Source organism: Dermochelys coriacea, chromosome 1 (genome assembly GCF_009764565.3).
Source record: "Dermochelys coriacea isolate rDerCor1 chromosome 1, rDerCor1.pri.v4, whole genome shotgun sequence".
In the NCBI taxonomy this organism is placed as follows: domain Eukaryota; kingdom Metazoa; phylum Chordata; order Testudines; family Dermochelyidae; genus Dermochelys; species Dermochelys coriacea.
This window is the reverse complement of record NC_050068.2, coordinates 217,606,368-217,614,982: the sequence shown is the minus strand read 5'-3', so window position 1 is coordinate 217,614,982 and position 8,615 is coordinate 217,606,368.

Here is an 8,615-nt window from a genome sequence, read left to right as displayed (position 1 = left end):
CTCTCCTTACAGTGTGTATGATAAAACCCATTGTTTCATGTTCTCTGTGTGTATATATAAAACTCCCCACTGTATTTTCCACCGAATGCATCCGATGAATTAAGCTGTAGCTCACGAAAGCTTATGCTCAAATAAATTTGTTAGTCTCTAAGGTGCCACAAGTACTCCTTTTCTTTTTTGCAAATACAGACTAACACGGCTGCTACTCTGAAACATATAAAAGAGGAAAAGAGACATCACCACTTTGGCTCTCTCCCCCCACAACTCAACACCTGACAGAACATCTGAAGGACAAAAACTTTGAATTGGGGAAGGGTGGTCCAAGGCTGGAAAAGAGTCCCAGCTTGTGTACTGAGGATCTGTGAATTGTTTGTACTGTCAGGGTGAGACACTGCTTGATTCAAATCCTGTTTAGTTTGTAGAACTCAGACTGCAAATTCATTTTTGTTTCTAAAGTAACCAACTTTAATCTCTATGCTTGCTACTTATAGTCACTTAAAATCTACCTTTCTGTAGTTAATAAAACTGTTTTAATATTTACCTAAAACAGCGTGTTTTGGTTGAAGTGCTTGGGAAATCACAGCTCAGTTTACAAAGGCTAGTGTGTCCTGTCTCCACGTCGAGAGGTGGAGGACTGGGTAATGAACTTACACTGGTCAGGCTTCTGACTAGTGCAAAACAGTACAGTTCTGGGGCGCAAGGCTGGGGAGCTTGGGGGAATTGGCTGGAGCTTCCCTATTGATGGTTCATGAGTGTTTGGGAGATCATGTAACTCTATTAGTAGGGCCCTACCAAATTCATGGTTCATTTTGATCAATTTCTTGGCCACAGGGTTTTAAAATTGATCAATTTTACATTTTCAGATAGATTTTGTAACCATGGGGTCCTAACCCAAAAGGTACCCAGAAGTGGGTCTGATCTCCCTCCCTCCCCAAGCTGCCATGCAAGGTAAGGACAAGTCCTATCACTCCCCAGGGACTAACAGCTAGGAGCCCCCTGGCTGGAGCGCTTCCAGCAGCAGGGGGAGATCGGACCCACATTTAAAAGTCTTCTCCAGTTGCAGGAACCTCCGGGGCTGGAGCTTCCTGGAGCTTCCTGCAGCAGAGAAGGCACTCCGAGGTGGGCCTGATCTCCCCCTGAGAGTGAGAACAGTTGTTCAGGGGAAGAAGAAGTCCTGTCCCTCCCCAGTCCAGCCAGGACTTGCAGCAAGGAGCCCCCTGGCTGAGGCGCTCCCAGCAGCAAGGGAGAAATCAGATTTCATGGGGAAGGGTTTATTTCATGATCTGTGACATGTTTTTCATGGCCATGAAATTGGTTGGGCCCTATCTATTGGGTGTGTCCCTGCCTGTGGATGTCTCTGTAAGTGCAGTACCTGCCAGAGGTTTCTGGCTTGACACGGCATCACAGTGTGAGGGGGATACCCCAGATTGATGGGACAGAGGTCTGAGCAGTGCCACAGTCCAGGTTGAACCCCAAGGACCCCATCACAGGTACCTGAAAGGCTTTGCTGTGCTCCAGAGCAGTCTGTCTCTCCCCTCTGCCTGGCCCTGCAGCCAGCTATATTTCCCTTGACCTGGTAGTACCTGGAGACCTGAGGTCACCAGTGCTGGCCTTCTGCAGTCAGCTACAAGACCTGGGAAGAAACTCAGCATTTCATCATGAAGTTATTTTTCAGAATGATAGCGACCCAACTGTGGTTGTGGTTTCACAGCCCAAACCGGCCTCCTACACACTTGTTCTGTAGCTTCACTGCTGCCAAGCAATTAACAGCACAAGATGAAACTTCACTCAGGGAAGTTCAGTATCTGCTGTAATTCCTGAATTCAGTTTCTTGTTTCTTAAGGAGCTCCATGTTGGGAGAGGCTGGGACTAAAGTAGCTGGGACCCTCCACAGCCCACATTCCTAGGACATTCCTTATAATGCCTCCCACTAGGACCAGAGTAGCTGAGAGCTGCAGCAATAGTTCCTGCAATATTCCATGCTCCAGCTGGGAGATACGGGAATGGAGTAGCCATGAGCTCTTCAGAGGCAGTGTTACTGTATCTTATAATGCCTCCTACTATCAAATGGAGAGGCATTTTCTGAGGTTTCCAAATCTCCCCCCCACCCAATTAATTCAGCCAGGAGTAGCCATCCAGGGGCCTCCATGCTGGTCTATCAGCTGGGCTGGTAACATCACCACAGACTTGTGGAAGTTGTGGAATTCCCATCATTGGAGGTTTGTATGAACAGGTTGGACAAACAACTGTCAGGGATGGTCTATGGCTTGAACCTGCAGGGAAGTATTTTTTGTATCTACTGTGGTTAATCCATGTTGATAGTTTACGTCTTTTGCTCTGCTTTCTCTATCGCCATTCGGAAGCCTACCCGATCACTCAGCTGGCGACAGGAATGAGTTTTAAACACTGTTCCAGCTAGTGTTTTCTAACACAGTCTGACTTTGTCTACGCTGCTGTAGGTGAAAGAACAGAGCAGCAAATACTTTCACAGAAAGCCTTGACCATAGAACACCTAAGGTTTTGTTCTCTTGGACAGCAGCCATCTCAGGCTTTTTTGGGGGACCACCTTCCCTATATATTAAGATGTGCACGTTATTTGGTACCTGATGGCCTGTGATCTGCATCCAATCAAAAGCATATCTGTTTTCAGTTTATTGTAATGGTCCTTTATCTGCACACACATGGCATCTGCTGAAATAGAACACAGAACCTTCCACGTAAGACTCTGTCATTCCAGCTATTAAAATAGTTCTGTACCTGTAACAATCAAGCTCGAATCCTGAGAGGAGCAGCCATTAGAGGGAGATATGATCACAAACAGTTAGTCAGTTATTATTAATTATTATTATTATTGCTATTATAGTAGAATCTTGAGATCTCAGCCATGACTGGGCCCTCACCGTACTAGGTGCTATAAAAACACATAGTAAAAGTCCCTGACTCAAAGACTCTCCCACCTAAATAGATAAGACAAACAAAGGGTGAGAGACTTGTCTAATGCCACACAGCTGGTAAGTGGCAGAGCCAAGGCTGGAACCCTGATCACCTGCTTCCCACTCAGCTGCATGAGCCAGTGCACTTTGCTGCATTACCCAATAGCCAAGCAAATGAACAAACACTTTGACATGCCACAAATGAACACTGCAGGGGGTGCTCCTTACAAATCAACAATGCCTTGTGGTGTCCATGCAGTTATTGTTTATTCCTTGACATCGAGGTGGTCACTATGGCTATTTTACAAGCCCTGGGTCGTAGCCGCTGGCTTCACTTCTCAGGTCCAGCTGAACCAGGGCCATCTACAATGGTTTCTTCCAACTGGAGCGGGAGCCACAGTGTTTCAGGTGCCCACCTAGTTCAACCTTTCCACCAAACTCTGTCCCACAGTTTGTGTTTGGAAAGCCCCTGAAAGCACTACTCGCAGTGACAGTGCTGCATGATGGGCTTGGCTCTGGAGGGTGTGCTGTGCATGGACACAGCAACATGGCTCTGTCCCAAACAATCCTGACATATGAACATGCTGAGTTGATGCTGAAACTGCCTCAGGCATTGTGAACATCTTGTCCCTGCGACGGATAACTCACTAAGTCCTTTTGCCAAGGCTGTCAGCCAAGCCGTGTTAGAACCAGAGGGCTGTACAGGGCAGCCTGGTCCTCTAAGGACCAAAAGGCCTGAGGCCAGCCAGTCCTGTTTAAATTAGCTCCACCTCATTGTATAGGGTATTGGACTTAGGATGAGGAAAGCCCAGCAGTCGGGGCCTGACTGGGGAGAAGAGTAGACAAGTTGCTTCTATGTGGGGCAAGAGGCTTGGCTAGGGATAGCAACTGTGTAGAGACCCTGGGCTTAGGGTTGCCAATATTGTATTTAAAAATACAGGACAGACCTCAGATGTCCCCAAGCTTAACTTGAACCTCTGGGAGCAAGTCCTTTTCCGCCATGCTCATTCTTCCGAGGGTTTCTCACTCTCCAGCTCTGGATGCTGCAGAGAACCCAGGTCCTCAGGTGCTAGGCCAGCAGTCGCTGTGATTCCTGTTCAGGTTCTGCACAGCCACCATACAGAGTGGCCAGATGTCCTGGTTTTATAGGGACAGTCCCGATATTCAGGGCTTTGTCTCAGATAGGCGCCTATTACCCCTCACTCCCAGCCCGATTTTTCACACTTGCTGTCTAGTCACCCTCGTACCTGAAGCCGAGTTGGAAGCTGCAGTTGCTGGTCTTTGCCTGCTGCAGCACTGTGCACACTGCTAGGGATGTGAGCAGAGACTCTGTGAGAGGGGAGATTACACCCCAGGAGTAATGACCCCCCTGCCAGACAGAGCCCCTTCCTGACCCTGGCCCTTCTGCAAAGCTCCAGGGCACTCAGCCCTGTCCTCATACCCTGCCAGACAGAGCCTGCACAGGGAAAGCAGACTGGGCCACTCCAAGGGCTGGAGTCAGCAGGGGGTTCTGTCCAGCCGGGGGCCAATATTCAAGGGTGCATCTTCCCACTCCCCTCCCAACCCTGGCCCTTGAGCACGGTCCCATGTGCTTACCCTGTGCAGCACTGAAGGACCTGGGTTGGGAGGAGATAGAAAGATGCTCTTGTGAGTATTGGCCCCTTGCTGTTGAAATACAGGATAAAAGGTATCCCCTACTGTGACGAAGTGGAGGGTTTTTCCTTGGTTTTTCCAATGGTTTGCATGCAAAGGGGGTGGGACTCAGTTTCCCTGGGTGTTACTGGTTTAACGAGGTGATGGGAGAGGGCGTTTGTTGTTACAGACGACTGGCGATGGAACTTGGGACCCCAGCCAATGGCCTGGAGAATGGAGACCCCAGCAACTGCTGACCTGGTGTCTGTAGGCCCAGCTCAGGAGTCACAGCCAGTTCTGGCCAGTGGGAGGACAATGGGCTGTGAAGAGAGGACCCTGGTGACCTGACCAGCCAGTTCCGTCCAGAGGGGGCCAGAGGATGGAAGAGAGGAGAGGAGGCCAGGCAACCCTGTTTACCTGGGTAGAAGACAATGGACAGAGGCAGGACTAGAGGGAGCTGATATCAGATACCCAGCTGGAAAGCACGGGGGGCTTGGGACTGGAGAGGCTCGGGAATGGAGAGAGAGAGCAGGCAGAGCCCACTTGGATGCAGGGGAGACTTGGATGTGCTGTGCTGTGCTGTGCTGTGCTGAGGGAGGCCAGGCCTGAGGGCCCTGAGAGTTTCCTGTGCTGCGGTCAGATGCTCAATAAACCTCCTGTTTTACGCTGGCTGAGAGTCGTTCCGGTCTAGAGAACAGGGTTGCATTATTCCCTCTGGGAGTGGAGACCCCGGGGGTCCAGAGCGAGTGAACTCCCTGAGGGGGCCCATGGTGAGAGATAGGTGTGCTAAGGGTCAGAGAGGTGCAGATCCAGGAGGTGGAGAGGCTTAACCCCCAAGAGAGAGTGGACTGCCGAGAAAGGCTGTCTCACTGAAGGGGGTTCCACCCAGGGACCATACAGGGCCAAGCGTGGGCACGACCTGTGAGGCCATGACACCTACTGATTTAGTACAGGACAAGCAATTTTCTATTTAAATAAAGGACATCCCTTGTAATATAGCACTGTTGGCAACCATACCTGGGTAACAGGGTTGGTTCATTTTTCTGGTGTTGGTTTTGGACTTGGGCTAATGGGCTCTGTTACCCTGCAAGGGAGGAGAACATAAATGTGACCTGGCCTGTGACCCAGACCTCAGGAGCCCCAAGGATAGGGTTGCCAACTTTCTAATTGCACAAAACTGAACACCCTTGCCCGCCTCTGCCCTACCCCTTCCCAAGACCCCGCCCCTGTCTTGCCCCATCTCCGAGGCCCTGCCCCCACTCACTCTATTCCCCCTCCCTCTGTTGCTCGCTCTCCCCCATCCTTACTCAGTTTCACTGGGCTGGGGCAGGGGGTTGGGGTGTGGGAGGGGATGAAGTCTCTGGCTGGGGATGTGGGCTCTGTGGCAAGGCCAAGGCTGAGGGATTTGGGATGCAGGAGTGGGCTCCGGGCTGGGGGCGACGGGTTTGGAGTGTGGAAGCAGGCTCAGAGCTGGGGCAGGGGGTTGGGGTTGCAGGATGGGGTGTGGGATCCGGGAGAGAGCTCAGGGCTGGGGCAGGGGGTTGGATGCGGGCTCTGGGAGGCAATTAGGGTGCAGGAGGGAGTTCCAACCTGGGGCAGGAGGTTGGGGGTGCATGTGGGGGTTTGGGCTCCAGCCGGGCGGCGCTTATCTCAGGTGGCTCTCAGTCAGCAGCGCAGTGGGGTTAAGGCAGGTTCCCGGCCAATGGGAGCTGTGAAGCTGGTGCTTGGGGTGGGGGCAGCACACAGAGCCTCCCTGATTGCACTTGCGCCTAGGGGCTGCAGGACATGCCGGCCACTTCCAGGAGCCACGCAGAGCCAGGGCAGCAGGGAACCTGCCTGAGTCCCGCTGTACCGCCGACCGGACTTTTAACGTCCCCGTCAGCACAGGGTCCCTTTTCGGCTGGCAGTTTTCAGTTGAAAACCAGACGCCTGACAACCCTACTCAAGGAGGAGAGTGAGGCAGAGAGACTGTAATGCCAGGTTTTGCCACAAGGGGTACTCTGGGACGGTAAGTTGTGTTACACTTGCGTGCAATTGGAAAGGCAATGGCTGATGGGATTGGCTAAACGCTGCTCCCTGTCCAGGCCGTTCCCTGCCCTGCCCTCCTCTCCTCCTCTCCCTCGTACCCTTTCTACCATTTCTGGGGAGGAGTAAGAGCCCCTTCCTGTTAGGGAACAGGAAAGCCTCTCTCTCTCCCACCCCACCCCCACCCCGCAACTAGGCATGCAAACAGGTCTCAGCATTGGTTCCTTCTGCCTTCCTCCCAGTGGGTAGCTCAGTGGTGACTTTGGGTCCCTCTGCTGGCAAAAGTGCTGCAACTGTTTCACAATGGGATTGTATGCCACCGCTCATGGTACTGCCGTTTTTCATTTGTTACCTCTGGGGCTGATGAGCCAGTGATACTGACATCAAGGGAAGGATGTGCAAAACCAGGTGGCTGACTCATGGGAAGTGGGTATGTGCTGTATACTCCGAGTTCAAACCCCAGTTAGAAGTGCCTGTAAACAATCAGCAACCAAGTCTAGAAAGCATTTTAAATGTGATTCTGGACCCTTTCACTCTGATCAATCAAACCTCCTGGGAAACATTGCTAGCTGGAGCTGTGCTTAAACATAATTCCCTAACTCAGTTGAAAGTTTGTTGTAGACAGGGCCCTTAGGGATAGAGAATGCTCAGAGACAGGGTATGTCTATGCTTCAAGCTGGAGGTGTAAATTCCAGCTTGAGGAGACATACCCGTGCTAGCTCTGATCAAGGTAGTGTGCTAAAAATAGAGTGTAGTTGCAGTGGTGGGAGAGGCTAGCCACCCCAACTCCAGATCTAGCGTCTTAGATGGGTACATATGAGGTGCAGCTAGCCCCTAACGCTACCAAAGCTACACTTTATTTTTAGCATGCTCGTTCAATCAGAGCTAGAATGGGTATGTCTTCTTGAGCTGGAATTTATACCTCTATCTTGAAGTATAGACATACCCACAGGCAGCTGGCATAGCAAAGGAGCCTCTATACAAGCGAGATTAAGGACATCTATGTAGGTTATAAAGGAGAGGAGATAGTCTATAGAGTAGTGAATGGAACAGGTAATAAATGATAATGAAGTCAGAGGATCCTGTTTACAATAGCAGCTGTAGTCATATGAGTGAAGGTAAATATCACCAGGGCTATCAATCCTCATGCTTCAAGGTATGAACTAATCAGCTGGAGTCAAGGAAGAAATTTCTGCTGAAGGGGAAAAATTGGTTATTGACCTTCTCATAACTGTTGTTCTTCGAGATGTGTTGCTCATGTCCATTCCAATTCAGTGTGCGCATGCTGCGTGCACGGCAGCTGGAAGATTTTTCCCGGAGCAGTATCCGTCAAGTCGCACACCTAATTGGAATTGACATGAGCAATAACTCGAAGAAGAAGGTTTTGTGCTATGAGGTGCATTGTGGGTATCTTACACAATACTCTGAAGCATGCATCATTGGTCACAGGATTGGAGACAGGATGCTGGACTAGTTGGGCCATAGGCATTTCCTGTGTTTCTAGAAACTCTGTCTAAACAAACACGAGCTTGAAATCTCCCAGGTCCTGAGAATGCATTTCTATGGCTGGTGTAGTCAGTCCCAGATGAGTTTATGGGACAATCAGACATTTTAGGGAGAAGAGAGAAATCTTCATAATCCTCATCTGGAATGCACTGGAGAGACATTTACTTCTTGTATAAAAATGTGATTCTTAGGTGATGCAATGTATCTGAGTTACCCATATTTCTGAGTCTAGATGGTTCAGTAGGTTCTGCTTGGGTTGTGAAAAAATATATTCCATCCCCATCCCTTCTTCAACTGGACAGTGGTACATTCCCATCACCAAAGCAGGGTGTTTTCTTACTAAGGAATTATTTTCTCAGAGTGAAATCTTAGATGGCACATGAGTTATTCTAGTCCTCAGTGGCCACAACTAAAACTCTGGATAAACTGGTTTAATCAGCTGGGAAAACAAATGCCCTACAGAAATTATAGGAATCTCTAGATAAAATACTGAAATGCCACAGGGCCCCGCTCATCGGG